The sequence below is a fragment of the Sturnus vulgaris genome, chromosome 3 (assembly GCF_052056855.1).
Source record: "Sturnus vulgaris isolate bStuVul1 chromosome 3, bStuVul1.hap1, whole genome shotgun sequence".
NCBI lineage: Eukaryota > Metazoa > Chordata > Aves > Passeriformes > Sturnidae > Sturnus > Sturnus vulgaris.
In genome coordinates, this window is record NC_142245.1 from 10,731,570 (window position 1) to 10,756,995 (window position 25,426).

Genomic DNA, 25,426 nt, shown 5'->3' on the forward strand with positions numbered 1-25,426 from the left:
TTGATGAACCACGTTGGAATGGAAATCAGATGAAAAGTATTCCTGTAGTGGCACTTTAACCTAACTGTTGACAGATGGAGAATGGAAGCAACATAAATGCTCTCTTTTTGTGTCAGCACTATAAAAATGTCTGACTAGCCCATGAAAGATGGAGATGAAAGCTTAGGCAGCCATTAGAAACTGCACCTCACCTCAAGCAATAACTCATTCCCATGGTATTATGAAAACGGTTTTATTGCAGAGGGTTACTTCTCCCCCTCTGCAAAAATTGCTGCTTATCAGCAGTGCAGAAATAAAGTCAGAAACTCCCAATCTTTTAAATTCTCCTATGCAATCTCATTCCCAATGGCCAGGAATTTCATCAAATATAACATTTGATTAAACCAGTTTGCATGCCTTTCTGAAACTGACACCATTATCTGAAATACAGCACTTCCAAGTGTCCTGCCATTAGTTCACAACAGCTTAGTTGCCTGTTGCATTTATTTATCTGAGTATTAATCCTCTTCCAAACTGCCTTGATGGGAATCCAAACCTTTTGACAGACTGGGACTGGAAATCAAAGGGTGGCAATAAGAGCAGGAAGAAATTCAAAAGCAGTGCCCAATAAGGGGGTTGTGTTTGGGATTGGTTTTGTTGGAGTTTAGGTGATATTTTTTGGAGGTGTCTTTTTATGCACAATGCATTTTGGTTACAGTTTGTTTCTAAGCAGTCAAGCTTCATTAGAGTGCAAAACAGAACCAGGTACATTTTAAAGTCAAACACTCACAAAATCCAAAGTATGCAACATCAATACACTGGAAGTTATGTCAGTACATCCTGAAGGGACTGCAGGCTCCTCAAGGCACAGAAATTTAGCCTAAGAAGCAAATGTTTAGAGTCAGTGCAAGGTATCCATATCGGACCTGCAGTCTCCTCATCATACCAGTGCCCTGCAGAATGTGCAGCTGGGATACCACAGCAGCTTCATCCAGATCTTGCTTGACACTCCAAAGCCACTTTTTTGGCAGCTAGGTTCAGGAATCCCTCTATAGACCTATCCTGATGGACTGGTCAAACCTCATGGGATGGCTGCAACCTCATTTGGTTAAAATACATTTTTAGCTTTGCTTTCTTCCATGTTTTAGGAATCTGCACAGACAAAAAAAAAAAAATTTAGGCAAGTTTGGTGTCAAATGGTGCTGACAGCATGTTGTCTAGGCCAGTAAGGCTATTCCCTACACTTTTTCATCAGTCATACACACATGTGTGAACGTGTGCTCATAAGAAAAAAGGAGAAACAGTGGCAGAAATAGGGTGGTACATCTCTGCCGAGCAAGTCCAAATCACAAAATGAATGAAAAAAACTTGGAAAAGGCCTGACAGACAGAGAGAGCCTATTTTTTCAGACTCAAAGGAAATCCTAAATTACATTTTATGACTGTGGTAATTCTTCAAGCAACATACTACAAGAGAGTATTGTGGGCTCCCGTGAAACATTTAATGCTCCTGCTACACAGGGAAAAGAACAGCTGAAATAGCTCCTCAGCCTCTGGTGGGACTCAGCCCCTTGCTGCTCAGACACTGACGTGAATTCCTGCAAGAAAATGTTTGTTCTGCACCTTACTTCTGAAAAGCAGATTCACTTCTCCTTCAAGATGTCTCCTGTTTCACAGGAAAGAGGGTCTCAATCCCAGACTGTGCATGTAGATCAAGCCATGTGTTCCAATGACTACATGGAGACACCTGCTCAGCAAATTAGCTTATTTTTTTTTCTTAACCACTGTTTTTACACCGAAGAGTAGCAGTAGTTGCACTATATGTTTGAGAGGCCTCATTCTCGTCACATGCTCAGGGATAGGACCCATCCACCCTTTTTGACTTTGATTATACAGCTCTGAGCTAGATTTTCCTCAAGCTGTATTCTGGCAAGCCAGGTGGCTTCTGAGTGTTCTGCACAGAGAAAGGGGGGTTCATAATCCTGTAGTACCTGTACTCAGGTCTATTTACAGAAGTGCTTAGACAACACCACTCTAATTCTCTGTCTTGGTGAGGAAGCTGAACACCTGCCTTGGAGCACAGTCATTTGCTCCAAAACCATATGGCCAGCCAAGCTAATAATTCAGCTGTGTATTTACTGCTGTAGAACTACATACTCAGAGACCATTTACAGAAAAATGTCATTTGCCACCATTACAAGTGCTCAAATCTTCCAGCATTTCCTTGTTAAACCACACCCTATCCTCCTTTTCACTCAAGCCTTACCGATCTCAACATCCAAAGGCTGTTCTAAGGGACAAAGCTTTTCAGAGAGAGGAGAAAATATATTTTCATTTTCTATCCATCTTATGGTAGTAGTTGGTTTGAGTTCAGCAAGGTAACACTAGTAAAGTCTTATATGCTGAAACATTTGTTTAAATCAGGAGGGACTTACACATGCAGCATTTGCTGAGTCTGGTCCTTATTAGAGAGCTTTGCAGAGATATTAGTCACACACAGATATTGTGCGTTTTTAATTTACAATGACAGAGTGTGCCTGATGTTGAAAACTTTGCTCCCTTGCTTGTACAGTAATGTTAGTCCTAAAATTTTTAAAATATGCTTGATTTGCATAACACTGTTACGAGTTACACTGTTGCAGACTCCTTTAATAACAATGGGTGCTATGGATTGACATGATCACTTATAATGGCTTCAAATAATATGTAAATAACATTTAAATGGCTTCACTCAGAGCCATTACTGTGAGTCAAATAAATACCTATATTTTGGCTTCTCACTTTTATGTCCTTAACTAACATTAAGAAAATAAGAAAAGAAACTTATACACAAAACCTGTAACAAATAGGTTTATTTTGCTAACAACCTGGTTTAAACTGCCAGGAAAACAACAGAACTTAGTTGCAATGCCAAAGCTGTAATTTTGGTTGTCCTGTTGGTTCTCAATACCATAAAGATCAGGATAAATTTTGGTCAGGACAACCACTATTTATGGACAACAGCCCAAAAGGGATGATATACAGAATTTTATCATCAAGAGAGGAATCCCACAGTACTCTCAATAATGCTTATCCTGTAAATTTTGTGTGCATTTCATCACCAGATTTCAAGGTGATTTATAAAACTGTATGATGGACCACTAGCAGGGTCCATCACTTGGGTATAGACACTAAAGGGTTCTCAGCAATTTTGCATTAGCATCTCATGAAGGCCTCTGCACAATATTGTGGCAGAAGGAAATGCTCTCCCAGCAGACTCCATGCCCATCTGCAATGCCCTTCATAGCCAAAACTACCTGGACACTGACCACCCTCCTGCTGAAGGAGGGGTGAGTCATGTGCACAAAGCAAAGGGATTTCAAAGAGGCACAAGAGTCAGAAACATAGCCAGGTCTGCTGCAGGTACAGCTACAGTGTGCATGGAGTCTGTACTTTTGTGAAGTACTGCAATGCAAAATCTGGACTGTTTATCTCAGCCCCAGGCCTTTTTCATGTGAAACAAGTCCCTTTCCCTGTGCCTGTGCACACAGGTGCATATGCAGAATGAGAACCCAGCAGTATGCATTTCAGCACATTGTGCCTCTTTTTCCCTTCTGGCAGAAAACTATCCTTTGCTGTACAATTATGATGCCACAAAGATTCAATACAGTACCAAGACCATATATCAGAGCCTGGGCTTCACCCAGCTTGCAGGAAAATAGCTCAGTGCAAGCAGATGTGTTCAATCATGGATGTCTCCATGAAGGAGAGATTATTTTTGAGGGATAGATTTTAAATTAACACCACAGTAAAAAACATTCTTATGTCAGTCATCTTTACTCTGCAATATATTCATAAGCAACATTCTACTAAATACCTGTACCTAATACTGCTAAAACAAACAAGCAAACAAATACTTCACCATTTACTGAAGAGGAAAAAATTAATAACTATACAAAGTCCATGTCTCAGCCAGATTTCTGACTTAGAGAGCCTGTTTTTTGGTTTCTCTGTTTTGGAAGGAGGAACTACTTTTTTCTCTTGTGAAGTTCAGTCACAGCTACAGTTTCTCAGAGAGAAATTTGTCCTCTATCCTCAGAAAATATGGTTTTACTGACAAGCCTCTTGGCTCATTCCCAGCCAGGAGGAAAAAGCCGGAGTGACGGGCACCTGAGGGCTGCTCAATGTATTCCGTGCCTTAGGGTTTTTTTTATACTAACCCCAAACAAACCACTCGATGCTTTGTGTACTTCAACTCTCCACCAGTAGGGTTGTCTCCTCCATGCAATAAAAAGGTTGTGAGGTTGCAAGGCTGACCGTGAGGTGCTCAGCTACCATTTCATGAATGGTCTTATCAGCTAAATAGCAACAATTAAATGATGGCCAAAGCTGTCGTTTGTCCTTTGCTATCCAATCCCAAAATGCCCGCTGAGGCAATGCCAACTAGGCTGACCTGTCCTTTTCTGCAGAATAGGAGCTATGTAGGGAGGAGCAGGACTAGAATGAAACAATTAGAAAATGCAGCACACCTCACATATGTCCTCGTGTAGGAAAGCCAGAAGTATTAGCATAATCACAGTATGCTCGGTTAGCATTAGAATTAAAACTGGAGAGAGGAGGCAGAGGGACCCTGTTGTTAGTGCAGACAATTCAGCCAGACAACAGTTGGCCTTACTAATTAGCAAAACAGTGCCACTTTAAGAGCTCTCTTTGGGTAATCCTCAGGGAATTTCAGACATCAAGGCAGCTAATATGCTATCCAGAAAAGCTGGCAAGAGCTAAAACCTGCACAGCCAAATACCTATGTTCAAGGAATCACTATCGTGAGCAAGTTCCATGCTGAGAAAAGCCTGGATTCATTCACTCATTCATTCATAAAAATATTGCCATCCTGCAGGTTCCACTGCAGGTCTCCTAACACCTGTGCTTTGTTTTGTCTGCATTCTCATTTCAAGATCTTGAAAGTGGATTATTATCAGAAAGTAACTTCTTTTTTAATGTACATTTCTTGCCCTGTTAAGGAAGAAAACTCAGAAGTTAACTTCTTAAGCCTAGGCATGAGAATAGAATCAAATAAATCTTCTTCATTCCTCTTGAGGAGCTTCAGAGAATTTTGGAAAAGGATGGGAGATTTTTGAAAAGCCTGGAACTGGGCTTAAAAATATATCTTGCTGGCTATCAAAACTGCATCATTTAAGTAAATCTAACCCCTTGTTTCCATGCTTATCCAAAGGATGTCTCTGTTCTCCCACGCAGCAGCTTGGAGCCAGCCCCCACCCCAGCATGGGGCAGCTGTGTGCTGTTCATGGCAAGTTAACATGCAAGCCAGGCTTCCAGCAGGTCCCCAGCTCTACTTACTAAGTTGAAGATGAAAGAAACAATTCTTCTGGGAAAAGCTGTGTACTTCATACTGCTTTACGCTTACTTCAGTCCATATTAGGGTATTTAAGGCACTGCTGATTATTTAGCATAATGATTCAACTAAGGGCATTCATTATAAGGCTGTCTTGGAAGACATAAAGATCTGTTCTCCTGTACAGGGTATTTTGGCTCTATAAAGCATATGCAGAGAAAGATATGCCCGAAGTATAACATACAAGAATAATGTTGAAAGCATATTAATATTTCATCAGGGGAACCAGAGAAGCTGGAAAGCACTAGGGGCCCTATCACATGATAATTATTTGATAGGACACTACATCCAGCCACAGGGATAATTCTCAGTGTTTACAACTGCTCTATTTTCATTGGCAGGCCTGGCGGGCAGCACTGGACACATTGACAGCAGGAATTTGGTTGCGGGAACAACTCCTGAGTAATTAATCTGGGTCAGGGCAGGATCTGGTTTCAGAGAAGTCAGGCTCCTTACTGGCACTACGCTCTATCTTTGTGTCCAGCCCAGTTGTCCCATTTCTTCTGTTCATGTAAGTCAAATGATTGCTGCTTGTTACAGAACATAGTGAAACAATTTATTCTGAATTAGGCTGCCACAGTGTTTCAGTTTTGTCCAGCCCACTCATAGATGAATTGTCAAATGCTAAAAATGTCCTGAGATGTAGGCTAGATGTTCAGATTTAAACACCCAAACTGGCCAGTCTGACAAGCCACCAAGTCACTCAGAAAGGTGAGTTCAAGCTTCAAGCATGAAGCTTGTACAGCAGCTTAATGAAAAAAATGTACAACCCAGTGGTTTCCATCACAGAAAAAAACTCCTCGAAAGAGCTTGTACTATGATTCATGAAGACATCCACCCATCTCCCACTAACAATGCTAAAAGGGGCCCAAAAAGCCTCAGAAAGTGATGCTAGAAGACATAAAATAGTAGGAAAGATACCACAAAAACCTAATGTTGCGAAAAAAGCCTGATGTTTCAGTCCTTCTAACCCACAGTTAAGGAGACAAATTATAACACTAAAAATGAGAAAATTCAGAAACTGAAAAATTCAAACCCGTAAAACAGCAACTTTTTATGAGCAACTTAGAATTGAACAAATATCGTCATGGGATTTAAAAAGGCCAAGACCATGGCAAGACTGAAAGCAGTCTTTAGGAATTTAGGATTAGGAATTTACAGGGTTAAAGAGAACTTCTGCTATTGCTGTAAATGCTACTGCTAACTTACCTTTTGAAAGGGAGAGACTATGCAGACTGCTTCAGCGTTTCACCCGACTTTAAATATTTAACACCTTATCTTCATCTCCATTCTTGGTGCTCACACCATGCATGTTGCATGATATTTAAATGTCTCAATAACAGTATTTTCCTTAGTTTCTGGAGGTCCATAGTGGAGGCTAGGCTTGACCCAAAACTGAAATTAAGACAGGCTGATCTCATTTCACTACTTATCTTCTACAGTCCTGAGCACAGCATTAAACCTGTCCTTTCCATTCCTGTGAGAGTAGCAAAGGCAAGTTTTGATACTATTTTTATGGGTTTTAATTTCTGGAGCAGAAATGACTGCTCACAATGTTTTTCCTCTTAGTATTTCCATACTTATACAACTTTAAAATGAAATAAATTGTGAAACAAGCAGCCTGGAGGTTTTTCTTTGTTTCTCTCATGTATTTATTGCATATATTGGAACACACATAAAAGCACAGAAGAATATGTGCCATATTGTGTTACATCAAAACATTACCTTTCCTTGAAACTCAGTCTGAACAGTCCTTTAAAAAAAAAAAAAATATATATATATGCAAATAAAAATACAACTGCCAGTGAACAGCTTTCAGGCATCAAAATGTCTTGGTCAAGTGTCATCAAACTTGCATCACCAAAAAGAGCCTTTTGCCTCCTCTCTTCCCTGCACTACCAAAACACATTCATTAAAATTGTGTTTCCTTCTCCAGTGTGAGCTCATCCCCTCATGACACATTCTGACCTTCAGAAAATAGGCTGCTTCTCTGTCCCAATAGCCCGCTACATAAAGCCCAGATCTCCATAAAACTGCTTTCTAATTGCTCATCAATGATCACATTTATCTCCCAGGCAAGCCAGGCTACAGTGGTTAATAGTATAAATGGCATCTACTACAACAAGGATGGAGGCTCTGTTTATTTCTTAGCTATCGAGACGGACGTCTACGTTAGCTTCAGTAACCTGAAGACATTATTCACACAAGTGTTTAAGCCTGTTAACATAATTTATTAGAATTCTGAGGCTTTGGAATAACAATCATTGAAACAAAGCAATAAAGAGGATAGCCATTGCTGCCAAAGGGAACTTTACATATAGTTAAAGCAATGGCATGATAAAGTAGGAGAAGGTTACCATAAGGCAAAAGTTGAAAAATAATTAAGGATTTTACTTAATTCCATTGCAGCAAAGTGAATTCTTTTAAAAAAATTAAAATCTCGCTTTTTCCAGTAATTCTGAATCAGTTATGTTTTTTCAGTATATAAATAATTCTAATTATGATCTTATAAGGTCAGCCTTCCTGCATGTTGGCATTTAGAAAAATGTTAAATTAAATTATCTACATGCACTGGAAACATACTACAAAGAATGATATAAAAAGCCAAGAGAAGGAGGCCAATATGAGCAAATGTAATGCTCATTTTATGTAATGTCTGACAAAGCCCAGTGCAAGCACAGAACTAGAGCTCACATTTTCCTGGGAACCATTCTTTTTTTCAAATGAAACATGAATCTAAGTCCATAAATAGACTCTTCATGTTGGAAGGGTGAACAGAGGACTTGATGCAGATGCACACTGGATTAAGAGAAGATCATAAAAGAAATCTATCAATGTCATGGGTAATTAATTATAACTCCCCATCTACAGACGGGGATGGCTGTGTTTACCAGCCAGGATTCCCTGAATACCAGGTGGTTAACAAAGAGCTGAGCAAGTTCTCTCCCTGCCTATCTACCTGTGACTTATCTACATTACAAACATGTGGCTTTAAATTATTCCCGCTGGGTTAAAGAAAGTAATTTTTAATTCTTGTGTTTATTATTACAAAAGTTTTAATATCTGTTGCTATTTTGTAAAACTCCAGTCTTGGAGGTTTTGTGATTACACTTAAATTTAAGGAAGGTCAAATAACTTCTAAGTTTAACTATTTCAGAGAATAACGTGAAAAATACTAACCAAATGACAGATGTAATAATTGTAAATGTCAAATTACAGCTTTTTGTATTTTGGGGTGTCTTGGTTTGAAAGACAGGCATCTGCTAAGGAAAGCAGGAGCCTCCCTTGGAATGAAAAATATTACCCCCTTCCCTTCAAATTATTATAACTTTGAAATTAAGGGGCTTTCAGGGAAAAGATATGAGAAAAGGAATAACAGTTCTTTACTGGTATGTGTATGTATATGTCCCAGTTTGAAAGACAGGTGTCTGCTAGGAAAGGCAGGAGCCTCCCTTGGAATGGAGAATGCAAAACCCCCTCCCTCCGAATTATTATAATTTTGAAATTTAGGAGTCTCAGGCAAAGATATGGGGATAGGAATAACTGTTCTTTACTAGTGCGTACAACAAGGCAAAAAAAATCCAACTACAGCTATGGAATTAATAGCAAACAGAACCAGGGACCCCGTGACAGCCTTCTCGGCCGAGACGGGAAAGGATGAAGGATAAGGCTTTGCTTCACAAAGCCCTGGGGCAGTCGGTCCCGGTGCCCCTGCAGGACTCTGATGAGCACTGAGCAGGAGCAGCAGGAATGAGCAAAAGGTCCTGGATTGGTGGACGAGATGTATCAGAAGCTCCATGGCAGTAGTTGGGACTGTGGGACATGCTGGCAGGGCAGGGAGTGCGGGACTGCAACGCAGAGAAACCCAGAGCGGAGCCGGAGGAGCGGCGGGGATGGGGCAGCACAGCCTGGCTCTGAGCAGGGCAGGGACAGGGGGCTCAGGATTCCCGGGAACACGAGCAAATGGGGATGGGTCCCTCTTCTAGTGAGGTAAATGTTAATAAGGTCCCGGAAAACGACGATGACGACGAAGAAAAGGAGAAGGAGAAGGAGAAGGAGAAGGAGAAGGAGAAGGAGAAGGAGAAGGAGAAGGAGAAGGAGAAGGAGAAGGAGAAGGAGAAGGAGAAGGAGAAGGAGAAGGAGAAGGAGAAGGAGAAGGAGAAGGAGAAGGAGAAGGAGAAGGAGAAGGAGAAGGAGAAGGAGAAGGAGAAGGAGAAGGAGAAGGAGAAGGAGAAGGAGAAGGAGAAGGAGAAGGAGAAGGAGAAGGAGGAGAAGTTATGATGAATTCCTTTCTCCAAGCATCAGCAGCTCCAAGAATCCTCCTCTGAAGCCACAGAGCAAGAACACTACCAGCTGCCCCCACCCTCCTTTTCCTGCCCAAGATCCTGTATTTTTTCCCTTGGAGAAAAATGCAACCAGATGCCCTCCTTCCCCCTGAGTTTGGCCACTTGTCTCTTAGCAACAAAAAAGGGGAGAAAATCCTCTAAGAGAAAAGAAGCAAAAGGAGAACTCCGAAACTCTAACATGGGGATATTAATAAGAGTGCAAAATCTTCATATAAATCTTACCAAATGTACAACACTGTGTTTGCAGACCACCTGTAGCTTTGCATATACAAATTTAGAAAATATACTAATCTTTTAGTATTTTTGTTGTCATGCACAACATGAAACACTGAATTACATGCACAGATCTGCTCCCTAAAAATATTATCTTGGAAAACCTGCTCTGTTTAAAGGTATATTAAAGTATGTTGACCAACACGAGAGGACATTTTACTTGATATGAATAGACTTTGGTTCTCTCAGCATATAAAACATTGGGAACCAGGACACTGGCATTTTACCTTATGTGATATGGAATTTCTCCCACTCCTCTAAGCACTAGCTGTGTGCAAAAAAATAAAAACCAAAAACACAATAAATAAAAGGTTTGCTGAACACCATGTGGGCACCTATTGAGTTAAGCAAAAAAATACACATTGGTAAGATTAAGGTTCCATTAAGCTGATTGTCATTAGGAAAGTCTCTAGAATAACCTGAAACATAATCCATCAAGTGGAAGCATAATGATAACTGGAGTGCTACCCTGGTCATTCAAGTCTCAATTTAATTAGCAGATATGGTCATTCACTGACAGTACTTTATATCTGAAGTTGATTAGAAGAAAAGGAAAAAGACAACTCTGCTCAAGAGCTTCACATTAGCAAAGTCCCCTCTTTCTAAGAGAGGAGACAACAATACACTTTAATTTCAGGTGCCAATAACCACCAAAAATGTTTAGGTCCTTTAACTAATATGTTAAAAATGTAATCAGCATGAGGCAGGTGCCTAAGAATAAAGGGAACTCAACCAAGTGTAATGTCACAATGATAAGAATTCACTTGGAAAGATTTCAGGAGCAAGATTTTGCAACTCTGTTGAAAAATGACCAGCATCTTTCCACTCAAACACTCCTGTTTGTTACATCTTCGGTGTATCTCAGCTGGTCAGTTCTGGAAGTGACCTGACATCCAAAGAGCTCTGATTATCTTATAGCTAATATCCAGCATTTACTGATAAGCACTTTGAAATTCCACCCCAATTTCAAGCTCACCTGCCCACACTGCTCATGAAATGTCATCCCTTGGCAGACTAGAGGAATGGGGTGATGGGGGCACCCAAGGAGCTTCAATTTTGCAGATTTCAAATTCTTCAAATTTGCAGGAGCTTCAAATTTGCAGATCTTAGCCCAGCCCACCTGGGCTTGTTGGGTCAGCAGAACTGCTCCAGAAGCACAGGAGTCAGCCCAGGCTCTCATCTATTTGGTTTACCGGTGGAATAACACTAAACCAGCCCTACTTAAGCAGTCAAATATGTGGCTGGGATGGTTTGAGTCTGACCCCAAGGCCAGGCTCAAAGGCACTTCTGCACAGCAATATAAAGCTAACTGCTAACACCAAAATTAAGTATACAGTATGGAGTAAGATACTAAGGAAACCAGCAGAGGCTGTGTAGGACTATCCTCATTTTTCAGGCAGCATAAAAAGAGTCAAAAATGGCTGCTACAACCTGCTGAACCTCACATTGCAGAAGTCTCATTCATAGATGAGTGGCAGGGAAGCATAAATCAGACACGGATTGCCTTGTTAGAGAGATGCAGAATGACTGAGGCTATTCCATTCTGTCCAGTGAAAAAAATGAAAAAGCATACAAGGATTTGTCTGTGCCTGATAACTCACTAGATGAATAGCACCTTGATAGCTGAATCCCTCCAAAATTATTTTGAAGTCTCAGGGGTGGTCCTGGCACCTTATGGGGGCCTCCAGCCATCCTCCAACCACCCACGAACCAGCAGGTTCCCAAACACTTCCCCATCATAAACAGGAAACATAAGAGAGACCAGACCTTAATGTGAATGGACATTGAAGGAACAAAAGTGGCAGCAAAAAATATTTGCCTACACACCAGGGGTTTTTTTAAATAAATAAGCAAGAGGTACTTGGGAGTGACGCAGAATCAATTCTTGTGCCTAAAAGAGCTGCCAGTTTTATGGATTCTGCCCTGCTTCTTCCTCCAAATCCTTCCTACCTCAAGGCCTGATCTGCCCGTGGGAATAAACACAAGTCCTGTAAGTGTACAAGTGCAATGCTGCCTTTAACTAACAAAACAGTTCTAGAGAACTGTATGTCCCTCAACTTCAGACATTAATTTGTATATTATTGTATAGAGAGGTCAACTTTAGGCAAGTATTAGATTATTTATAACTTCAAATACGTTACTTTGTAACCTCCTTTGCCAGACTTCCATATGAGGCAGCATTTGATAGAAATATGGAAAATGGCCTGAACTTTAAATGGCAAACAGATGAGAAAGTCCAATAAAAATCAAACACTTTTGAAGGCCATGTGTTTTCACAGGGAATATAAATGGGATTTTTAATTGACACTGACTTCAGCTCATGGTAACATTTTGGATGATCTCAATTACTGGGGTTACAAAAAACAGTAAAGAAACAAATTTGATTATGGCTAGCCCCGGAAAAAGGGATCTGGCATTCCCTGCATTTCTTATATCAGGGACTAATTTCTTTTGTAATATAACTATCCAGTTAACATATTTTTGCAGCCACTGAGCATAACAGGAGCTTCTTAATGCCAAAGATGCTAAGTACTGTCCTATTATCTTTTAATCAGTCTTGGGTTTTGCTCTCTTTGGACAGGTCTGAATGCAGAGATAGCTCAGGGCTCTAAGAAACAGGTTTAACTGGCATTTCCCATAAAGAGCTGTTACACAACTGTGTGTTACTTGGCTTTTCTGAAATGTAACGCCCAATTGCACAAGTGGGGATATATCCTTTCAGAAGGGTGAGGTGAGGATAAATATATTGAAGGTACTCATGTAGTATGTTAGGTATTAAGAGTACCTAGAAGTTATTTATTTCCCAGCTGGCATCTACCCATGTCGGAGTAACCAAAGTTTACTGCTTCTCATTCAGAGCTTCACTGAGATCATCAAATTGTTTTAAGCTGGAAGTTTAAAGCATTTCCACCAACAAAAATTAAATATTATTTTCTGGCTTAAGATGGATGGGCATGATTGTTTTATTGCACTGTTACAAAATCCTTTGTGCAGAAACAGTTTCTAAATAAAAAGCATCTTACACAAGCAGCTTGCAAATAAATACACCACCAAAATAAAATTTTTACCTGTGCCAGGAAAGCCTTTTGTATCACATTTAACATATTTACCAGATCTGCATTAAGAAGTACTTTTTCTTGGTTCACAATGGACAAGAAAATTGTATCTTATCAGTTGATTTTTATATCACATTTTTTAAAGAAAGCTGTAGTACCTGCACAGAGAGTCTGATATTCTATAGGTTTACAGAAAAAAGTCTGAGCTTCTTCTGTATACTCTTCATGAACCTGTGAATATTTATCACGTCTAGTTGGGCCTTGATACCAAGGCACTGAACCCAACAGAATCTATGACAGACTAAAAGTAGATTAGCTGGCTAAAAAAACCTGACAAAAAAATCAACCAAAAATAGCAAAAAGAAACATTGGTCTCTTTTCAGGGAAGGAAAGCTCTTACAATCAGTTTGAACATTATTGGAGTAAATTTCCTCATCATTGTTCAACTGTCCCCTTCCCAAGAGAGGCATCATTTAGTGCTTCGTCTTGGGGATGAGGATTAAAAACCAATGAAGAACAGCGAGATGAAGCACCTCTATCTGAACAGGAGCAAGGCTTTCACCCTTTTTTCCTTGCCAAAACAGCTTCCTGCTGATGCCACAGAAAGACCCAGCTTACTACATCCTCCTAGACCTACACTCTGCCTTCCCAAGCAACCGACAGAACAAGTTTATCCTTGATGCTGTAATTTTGGTGGTGCTGTCCTTACCTTTGCTCCTATGGCTGTATCTTCACACTTGAGGCCCTTCCCCAGACTCATGTAAGAAGCATGTTGTTCATTTGCAGCCATCAGACGGTAGCCACCTACCATGTGGGGACTCAGATGGCACAAGTGCAAATGTAAAAGGCACAGAGATACACTGCCATGTTCATTTCCAGACAAGCTGGAGACTTGGGAAAGGGAGGAAACAGTAGTTTTTCAAGTCTTACACAGATTGTGTCCCTTTTCTACCCTTAAGTCATTCCCTACATCATAGCTATGGCAAAGTTCAAAAGAATTTGGGTATATTCACTGTCGTGCAAACCCAGCACTTATTTACAACTCAAAAATGATTGTTCCTTCCCCCTAATTCTTCCACAGAGATAGCAGTCAAAAAGCTTTTGAGAACTGTAAAAAAAACCTCTAAAAAAGACCCCAAAACAACATTCTTTATCCTCTCACAGTGTTCACCACCTACAGAAAGTGTACAAAGAACTGATGAGAAATCCAGAAGCAATGGAAGTGCTCTTGTTAAATACAGTGTTTCTTGGGAATATAGGAGTTAGACTTGCTACTCATGCAGCTAATGCTTCATCACAGCAGATCCTTTTCTTTTTTTGTTTGAATTTGAAAGCTAGGAGATAGAATATCAGAACACCATGTTTTGGTGGTTTGAACTTATTTTTCTCATTAGGTTATATGCTCCAGGATATAGCTAGATCCCCTAGAGATTTATTGTCTTTTGTACAACAATCAAAGGCCTTGAAAGGTGTATAAGTATTAGTTTTGAAAACACATATGGCTTAGAACAAAGAGAAACAGACTGATCAAACAGCAGGGGCAATGTACAGGAGTTAATAATACAAAATAATTCTGAGCAGCAGCTAGTTTTCACAAAGCAAACATCTCAATGTGAATGCTATATTGTCAGTCAGACTCAGTCATTTTCAGATGTAATGGGAAGTGGAATACAATATCTACATCTGATATATGAACACAACTGCAAAGAATCAATACCATCTGGCTGAAAAGCATTTGGTCATTTAGTTAGCAAAACCAGGACGTTCACACAATAAAGAACAGTCCACACAGTATGGGAACTTCAGATTTTTCAGCATATCATTTGTAGGGCAATTTTTTAAAGAGGAGACAATGTTTCAGCAATGGTTTATCAATAAATCTGAATGTAGGCAATAACCTCAATAAGGGCCAGAGGTTGAGCTAGATTCTGTGTTCTTTCAGGAAAGGTTTATGCCTTCATATGTGTTACATTAGAGTCCAAAGTCAGAGCTGTGTATGTGGGTCCAGTGCCAGGTCTGGGTTTGGCCCTGCATTTTCTCATTATGCTTGTCAAAAGATATCAGAAGTAATCACACCACACAGCACTATGAATGCTAATAAAATAAACCAGTGATTGATGAAGAACTTTATCCTGAAGCATCAGCTATCTTTACTTCTGTTTCATGGGTACAGCAGCATTAATTGTTTCCATATTGACTTAACTCTTTTGCCAGAAATTAGCATCGCTGCTATTTACTGAAATTGTACTTCTATGCCAATGCTTTCTTTTCCTTCTTTTTCTTCTTCCTCCTGAAGTCCTGGTCACATTATTTACCTTCACTTGTGTGTTGGTTTGACATAGACTGGCTTTTGGTAGTGGGGGGAGCCACAGAGGTGGCTTCTGTGAGAGGATTCTAGAAGCTCCCGCCACATGCGACAGAGCCGATCTCTGATGGTTCTGAAGACGGACACGCTGCTGACCCAATTAGAGAGGTTGGAAAAGAAAGAGAGGGAGGAGGTGCTCCAAGTGTCAGAGCCAAGATTCCTCTGCAGGCCTAGGTGAGGACTATGGTGAAACAAACTGTCCCTTTGTAGTGCATGAAGTCCACGGCAGATGCAAAAATCCATTCACAGCCCATGGGAAAAGTGCTCACTCCAGAGCAGGGGGATGACAAAGCTGTGATCCGGTGGGAAATCCAAATAGAGAGAGAGAGAGGGCCCTTGCTTCCAAAGTAGAACAGCCTATCTTTAGAGGACTGCGCCCCATAGATGAGTGACCTACACCACAACAGTTTTGGGAAGACTGTTTGCCCATGGGAGGGACCCAATGGCATAGCAGAGAAAAGACTCCTCTCCCTGAGTGAACAGAAAAAGATCTCAAGTTGCAAACTGATCAAAACCCCCACACCCTGTCTCCCTTCACTGTCAGTGGGAAAGAGGGAGGGGCTGGGGAAATAAAGGTGTTTTAAGGCTTACTTTACTTCTCATTATCCTCCTCTGTTAATAATAAATTTACTTTATATCCTTAAATTTAGACCAGTTTTGCCCTTAAAGTGTTTTTCTCCCAGTCCTTATCTCAACTCATAAACCCTTCATTAATTTTCTTTCCCTCTCCTTTGCCCAACTGTAGCAGGAGAGGGTAAGTGAATGACACTTGTGGATACCTGGCATTTGGCCAGTATCAAACCATGACAACCTGAAAAGCTGAGCAAAAGAAACTTCATGTCATACTGCCTTCCCCAAGCCTTCCCACTTGCAAATTATACAGCACTCTTGGTGCTTTGAGAGCTAACAAGCTCTTGAAAACCTGGGAGCAGGTTTGGGTTTCTAATAAAGTGTAAATCTAGGGGATGAAGGAATTGTGTCATCAAGTAGGAGAACTTTCTATAGTGGGGAAAGGAGCAACCAGCACTCCATTTGTCCTGTTTGGAATTTAATGCTGCCCTAAGATCTGACATGCAACTGACACCCAAGAATACACCTGGACTTTGGCTCTCAGAAAAGTCTTTAGGGACAAAGGGCAAAAATAACCGCAATGGGCAGAATGCCAGCTGGCTGAATTTAGGGAGGAATGTGTGAGTAACACAGGACATGCTAATACCAAGCCAAGTACTGACTTACAGTGAAGTGCTTTAGTTCTAGGAAAACTCATTTAAAAGGCCAATTACATAAGCTGAGGATCTGACCAGTATAATTTTCTAGGTATTTTTGTTGGTTTTTTTGAGAAAATAAGGTAGAAGTTCATTCATTATGTCACATTCTATTCACAACAAGGTCCTAAGGGGACCTTAAATTCCCAGAAAAAAAACAAATTTAGTTTTTATTTAAATAATAAATAAGTGTGTGATCCAACAGCATAGAGAAAGATTGCACAGCCAGCTCTGTAGGGTGACCATTTAAAGAGTGGAATTCTGCAAAGTGCTGTCCTGTTCTGCAGTCAGTACCCTCTGTGAGGTTGCTCACAATGTAGTAAGAAAGAAGAAAACCTCAGACATGCAGAAATGCCTCTGAGATAAAGGATGAAGTCAAGTCTTCTGACCTTATCATGGCTCATATTTTTTATTTTGTCTGTTTACAATTACAAGAAAAGAGATTATTGGCCTCGTCTACTCTCATGGTTGCTACTATTTTGCCTGTAGAGTTGTTACTTTGTCAGCATCACAAAATACTGAAGATTAGTCCTTGTGAGCAAAGCTTATACACCTTCATATCTCCTGATATAAACCAGTACACACTCCAAGAAGTTTGCAGCATCCCAACTTTTCTTTAACTTTCACATCTTACACTGTCATACAGACAGACAGAGAGCAAGCAGCAGTCAGACCACCTGTGTTCACAAAAATCCTAGGGGGAAAAATGGAGTCAACTCGACTGCCTACCCCCACTTCAAACAGCCTGAATACAAGTCAAACACAGTCCCTTCTACTTGATTTTCATCATACATATGCTGAGCTGTGCCAGGTTTCCCACTGCACTGGAGCCAATGGACAGACAAATCCTGGGCTGTATCCCACCCCATTGACTCCAAGAGGCCTCCACACAATCTGTCCCCTGAAAGACATCTGGCTACAATTTCTATTTTTAGTTACGCCTGACAAATCCTGAACTGCTGATATCAGAATTTAAAGAAATACATGAAAAACGCTATTTTTCCTTTTAAAACACTGTCCTCCAGGGTCTCCTAGAGATAATAATTACTGCTCTGCTCAGCTAGTGCTGTCATTATACCGCTCAATAAAATGGATCATTTTAAAGTCTCAGGAGCATGGGAAGTGCCACTGCTTCCTTGTGTGAAAGTACGAATGTGTCAGTTTTGTTTAGTAAATATAATATTTAATGTCTTTGCTCTTAGCCTTCGGGATCAGTACTGCACCAACAGCAAGGAGGCAAAGTAGACCCTACACATTTAGACTTCTTTTAAAAGAAATTAAGCATCTAAAAAATCTCCCACGTAAAAAGCAAGCTTAAAAGAAAATATTTCCCTAGGAACATGCAAAATACAAAAGTCATAGCCAAAACTACGTGAAACATTCTGATTCTCTGTTATGCTATCAGAAAATGTACCTCACCACTGAATTAGTGGTTTATATAATTTCCACTGCAGTTGCCAGAAGATATGGCTGGATCTGACTGTTTTTAACTTAATTTGTCAGGGCAATAGCCCACACCCCACAGGAAAGTGAGGGCAATAAAACAGCCTCAACATCCCTACTTCCAGTAGTACTCATGATTTACTCCCCAGTTTTACTGGCTATACAGTATTACATGTAAAAAAAGCCTCCTTAATGGCCCAGACTTGAAAAGTCTCAATGATCTCCCAAGCCTATTGACTAGCAATGGGGTTGAAAAACCCATAGCTCTGCAGGGATGATTCTGTGCCAGGATCACAATCTTTGAAAAAAAATATATGAAAATCAGGACAGTGCTTCAAGTGTTGCTATGCACTAAGCAATCTAAAGCCTCAAGAATTGTGGTCCTCACAGGGAATATACCATCCCTAAATCAAAGAATCCAGCAGACAACTCACCTCTTCAGTTGTCAAAGGAAGTCAGAGTCGTTCCTTTGCCCAGAGCTGGAGGCCCACTTGGCATTGTATGTTACTATCATGGTACTTGCAGCTAGGAGTATGTATGGAACATGTCTAAGAATACAGATGAGTCTCAGCCTCCTTGATGTTGGAGGTTGAACTGGCTCCTTATGTTCTAAAAAGCTCTTGGTATACAGCACCTTATCTCTTAAATAGATTATATTGGTTTGGTTGCTGGTTTAAACTACATAATTTGTAATTCATGTCCTGTCAGAAAGAATCCGAGTACGTAAAAAGAACATCTCCTATCATGGAAGAAAAAAACACAATTTGAAAGAATGAAATGTGGGAGCAGCCTCTATCATTCTCCCTGAGAATCTCAAAGTTTCTGTTCAGAGAAGGAATGTTTCCATGCTTCTGAAAAAGCCTTGGATTCATAATTTTTGGATTCCTTGGATCTTCATTAATCTTCAGTAAGCATATGCAGAAACCTTGCTCCCCTACACTATTCCTTGTCATGCTCTCCTTTAAGTTCCCACTGACAGCGTAGTATAAGTCCACTCCTCAGGACTCAGCTGACACCCAGGCCAAGTATTTAGTTTGCCCAGAAGAGATTCAAGAGACTTATAAGGATTGTGTACCTTATCACCACATTCCCATTCTTCTGGGGCTACAAAAAGAGCACTTAGGAAAAAAGAGAATAAAAGTATTGAAAGAAGAGAAAAATCCCCTCACTTCCTTGAGGACTCCATCTGCTCAGACTTCAGGCATACAGTTCAGGCTCTCAACAAAATGAAACATGGGGGGAAAAAAAAACAAGAAGCAGAAAACAGAGAAGAATAGTGAATACCAGACACTTTACAGATCTTTCCCCCTATGCACTCTTATTTATTCAAAACTGGTGTGCAACACCTGAATGTAATTCTTCACCCTGAGAATGATATAAGCAGCACATTTTCATGCCCAATCCTACCCAGCTGGGCTGGCTCCCTGACAACAGAAGCATTTCATCTTACTACACAACCCTATTACATCTGCAAAGACAAAGGAGCTGCCATAAAGGGGTTCCCAACAATAGGAGAAGGGGAGCCAAAGGGTGAAGAAGAGGGGCAAAACAATAAAAGCAGATCTGCTGTACTCATGCTTAATATGAATACACATGCACACACAAAAAAAAAAAAAAAAAAATTAAAAATCCATCAAGAAGATGAAGCACTTCTCAGATAGGGAGTCTTGCTGCTAACATTACACAGCCTGAACTGGTACCTGATTAAAAGGGAGCCTGGCAACAGAGCTCAGAGAGACTGAATTTGGACTGCCAGGGAAAGCACAGATCTGGCAAGCAAGCTTGGTCTCTGTGTCATGAATCCACATTTTCTAGATTAGTGGGACCAAAAATAAGTTTGGAATCACACTACACTTCATGGAAGAGTCTTACCCAACTGCAGAGCAAAAAGATCATACAAGCCGGCCATAGATTTTGAGTCCTAAAACAGGAAAGTGGGAAAAAGGGTTCTGATACTTTTTACTTATTCTTTTGTTGTCAGGAAGAGAGAAGTTTTTCACTCTGATGCTTGTTTTGCAGCATTGAAAGTAAAGGGTATCCCATTCACAATGCCTGGGCAATTACACAAAACCTGAGGCTTTGTTTTGGTCGTTTGAAAACTTCTGTCTTATTTTCAAAGTTGATTTACCACATGGCAAATAATAATTAGTGATAAGTCCCAATAATTTAATCATGGCTCACAGATATTTTTTCTTTATTTAAACAAAATAAAAGTTAAAAATTGGTGTTGTCCCATCTTGCTTATTTTAGACTGAGAATCCAAGTCCCAGCGGTCATCTAGCTGGGGTACAAAGGAACAACCTGAGATACTAGAAAATGTAAATATCCTAATGTTTAGAAATTAACAGATGTTCTTGAATATCCAAGTCCCCCACTGACTTTGGAGGGGAAAAAGACAGAAGATGAAATGTTACATTAGCACCAACTTTCTAAATCTTCATGTGTGAGGGTCTCTGGGGTTTACTGGAGTTAATAAGAGCACTGGGTGCACAGAAAAAGGCAAGACACATCCCTCTGCAGCTGTGAGAGGCTGTGGCCCACTCACTAGTTTCCTGTGTTCATCTGTTTATAGAACAGAGCTTAGGTTAGTTCAGGAGAGAATTCCTCATTTCCTCCTCCTCCATCCCCTCTCCTTAACCAGATGTGACAATGTTACAATATTGTTATCTTGTCAGCACTGCAGGGAGAAATAGAAGTAAAATTCAGGGTGAAAGGATAGTCAGAAACAGATCCAATGCAGTACCTTTCAGGTTCAATAGCCCATCTCAGGCAAAGAGAAATCTTTACAGCTGGACTGCAGTTTCATTTAAAATGTTCATGGGCAAATGGTTACCAACAACCTTTTGAGGTCCTGTTGTATGCTAATTCCTACCAAAAGCCATAGGAGGTACCTACAGCCAAAAGATGGGATGTAACTTTTGGGGCTGACAAGGTAAATCACATCCCAGACTGGAAGGACCAGGCTGGGTAAGTTTCACTGTGCCAGTGTCCTTCAGTTTTTCAGTGCCACTGGGAAAGACATACCCAGACTGGAGTTGCACTGTACAAACCACTGGTTTATAGATTTTCCCTGGCAAGTCTCCCAAAAAAGACAAGCCACCTGAGTTTCATACAGACAGGGAAGCCAAAGAAGGATGCACAAATGGGAATGAATCAAGCAAAATAAAGAATCAGAGGAAGAAGATTGCTTCAATGAAACACCGTTAAACATTCACAAAGCACAGAAGATTCTTTTTCACTGAAAGACTTTTACCTAAGTTTGCCATACTGGAGAATTCAGAGATACAGCATTTATAGAGCAAATTCAGAAGCAAGACACCTCTCTCTTTCCTGCAGCCTACCGAAGAGTTACAGATGCAAAATAAACTTCCACTATCTCTGCTCACTACATGCTACAGCCAAGAGCACGACATAGATGATAATAATCTCCTCCAATGCAACAAAGGCAGTCTACAGGTTTTCGTTCAATGGGTAAACTCAAAGATACACATTGGTTGCAGAAAAGGCTATGTATGTGTATCTATAGACAATTTTCTTTGGGCTTTTCTCTCCTCTATCCAAGGACAGGGAATTGTGCCTAAGTAAAGATTTGACTCCCAAGAAACTTCTTCCTGAAAATAAAAAATTCAGAAATATCCATCCTGCTTTACCCTTTGTCTTTTCACCCTGAAAATTTCCCAGGGTCTGCTTCTGGACCACTGAAGAGTAGTTTCTTCTGTCAATCCATGGGGGACCAGGACCTGCCCTCAAGTCTCTGGAAAGTATGAGAAGAGCTTTCAAAAATACTGTGTGGCAAACTGGTGAAATGTACAGGTTTGTCATGTGCTAAACAGCAATCTCTGAAGATTTCCAGCCAAACATGCAGGATTTGGAGGACAGCTATCTATTTATGGGGGTCCCCGTGAGAGCAACATTACGTTCTTGCTCAGCAATGGTTTCTCCTGGCATGTAAATGGACCTCTAATGGGGCTGGCAAGGAATTAATTGAATTCTGAGTTCATGTTCATGCAGCTCTTTGGGACTGAACTACAAAAATACTTTTAAGCCTGAAGGTGGTTCACATAGCACTACAGTCCTCTCAGGGCATCAGCCCTGCTAAGCCACTGATTACGGATCTTGACAGACCCATTAATCCTCAGCGAGTCTCATGCTGGAAATCATCCTGTTTCCTTTCCATAGAATAAAAAAGTTCCCATTTTAAGGGAAAGAGCACTGTTGTGCACCTCTGCAGCTAAATACAGTGTAATCAGCAGAAGAGCTGTATAGAGTGACTGACAGAGTGTGGTTGGAACACAACCACAAGAAAGGGATCCATGAGGGCCAGCTGGGCTACTGGTTAGCCAGACTGAGATAACAGGGTCAGCTGGCCTTCTGAAAAGGAGAAATTTGGTTGGAAAATATGAAAAACCCAAACCCGAGAGCTCTTTGAATCAGTTCCTACTTGGGCTAAGAACCACACTGACATCAGTGGTCTACCCATGTGTGGTGGTTTGTATTAAGTTCCTAAAATAGTTCCCTATCAGGACCTGGGCAGCCTCCTTTAGACCTGACAAGGACCAATCTATTTCTGATTTTTAATGTTGACACATTGCTACACCAATGAGAAAGCTTATGCACCTTTGTGAAACACATATGTAAAGACCAAAAAAACCAAAAAATCTCTCTTTCGTTTCCGGCCTCTCAGAAGATAACTAATCTTAGTCTAGCTAGAGTCAGGCCCCTGCGCAGCCCGTGGGCCTGGGCCAGTCCTGGGCTGGGCCGGGGAGGGAAGGGAAGGCCTTTTAGCCACTAAAATCCTAACTACCCGCCCCTGCCCCCACAGCATGGAGGAAATACTACCACTACTAATACTACCACTACTACTACTAATACCACTATCACTACTAATACTACCGCCCCAAAAGCAGCTCCAGGTGGCTGGGGCCACATGGCCTAGAAGACAGCCAAGCCCTGTCCAGCAAGACCCCCTCCTCCCCTTGACTCTAATATAACAATAACCAAGTGCCAAAAACAACTCCCAAAACTTCTCACCTGTAAGAGCGATGGAGGTCAGGACGGTCGGGACTGATGGAGAGATCTCTAAAGCCAGGTATTGGAACTTGTAGTTTATTGCAAAGGGCGTGGGTAAAAAGGCCCTGCTTGGAGCTGCCAGTCGCAGCTTGGAGCAGGCCTGTGAGAGCAGGAGAGCAAGAGTAAGAAGAGTAAAGAGAGACGTAAGAGAGCAAGGGGTAAGAGAGCAAGGTGTAAGAGAGTAAGATGTAAGAGAGCGAGGTTCCCGTTACAACACAATAAATCTTCTTCTGTGTTGAATATTCTAATTTTCACTAACCAATCTAAAACAAGATACAAATCCTATAGCATTTACATACAGCCTATAAGAATCATTACATTACCATATTGTGTTACACCTTAAACCCTAAAAACTACTCTTTGGACCCCCTTTGCCAAGCTAGTAGGGTCTTCTCTGACCCTTGGACCTGTCTGTAAGCAGAGGGAATTGTTCAATCAAGAGGGGATTACTTTCAGATGGCCATACTATTGTCTTCTAGTTGTTCAATAACTAAGGTTTGGTATCTCAAAGATGGCTTTCATTTCAATCTCGCTTATAGTTTCCATATTCTCAAAATCTTTTGCCAGGCAATCATATTTATAAGGTTTTCCTGTTTCATCTTCCCCAACACTCGCCCAAATCTTCTTGAGCAGAAGCCACCCCGCCACATTCCTACAGCCCAGGGGGGCGGGCCGCGTCTGGCCACCACGGCCCTGTAGGAAGCGGGGGTCCCTAAAATAAAATGCAGTCCAAACAACATACCACCATTTTTAACTAAACTCCTCCTACAATACAAACTTTTCCCCAACATAACTACCAAAAAATATTTCATAATAAACAACTCCAACCAACACCCCAAAGAAAATCACATAACCATCTAGAAACCCAGCAAAATATTAACTCTTTCATTACTCAAAATATAACTTACAAACACTTTCTTTTCGCTCCTAAATAAAATAAAAATAAAATACACACAAAACCAGAATATAAACCAAAAAAATCAAACAAAAAAATCAAATCCCAAATAAAAAAATTGATAAAAATATTTCACTCTTTAACTAAAGTTTCTCATTTTAAGCTATTTTAAAAATCATCTTATTTCCCTATAACTCATAAAAATAAATTATAGAGTAAATAAAATGTTTTAACTATAAACATAAACAAAAGCATTTGTACTAAAGTAAACAAATATTAAAGTAACTATAATCCTATAAAAAATTTAAAGAAAAAAGACCCCTACTACCCCCCAAAAAGAGAAAGAAAACGTCTCTTTTCAAAAATAAAAAGAATTTTTATTTAAACTATTATAATCCTTAAAATATACCCCATAAATTAACATTTTCTTCAATAACAATTATAAAAATACTATTAATATAAAAGAAATTTTACACAATAATCAAATTTCCATTCTCCCAAACAACTAATTCACTATAACATCAAAACCAGAAAAAAAAATTTCTTATTAAAAAAATCTCCATAAACTAAAAAAAAGGCTCATCTCCCAAATAAATTAATAAAAGACTATTCCTTAAAGATAGTAAACTGACTAATTTGTTTTTATACGTTTTCAGTGTAAAAGAAAAAACGTTGTAAAGAAAAAAAAGATGTTCTAAAAGTTTTAAGTCTTATTATTTTTCTTATAGTTTCTAATAATAAAGTTTTTTCTTTGTACCCTTCAAAATTTAAACCTATTTTACCTTTCTCTTAATCATATCTCACAACAACAACAACAACAAAAAAGTCATTCTAGTAAGTGTAATAACAATTTAACCAATGCTAAACCCACAGCAATAATTAGTACGTCAAGCAAAAAATATCAAATTAACAAACCAAAACCCCTGCACAAAATTCATATTTCTACCCAATTAAACCAAAACCACAACACCATGACAACTGGGACCAACTTTAAGAAGCCTAAAATTGGCAAGACCTAAACCAAAAATGCAGTATCTGCACTGGTGATAAAATAATTGGAAAACATAAGTCAGGTACTTGCAGAAGGCTCAACAGTTTTTCATTGTAGACAACTGCATTATAGCTGCTTTGAACATAAGCCCCCCAAAATTACCAGGAATTCCTAGCTCAACAGCTCAATTCCTGTCAACAAGCAAGAGGACTGATTCCAGGATAAGAACCAGCACTTGGATATTCTCTGCCCAAAAGCAAATTTCTTCCAGTTGCAACGTTTATTTTCTCTTTTGCCTCAAGAAATAGGCAGTGCAGATGCACCTCATCCTTTGTTTGGGACACAGGCAAGT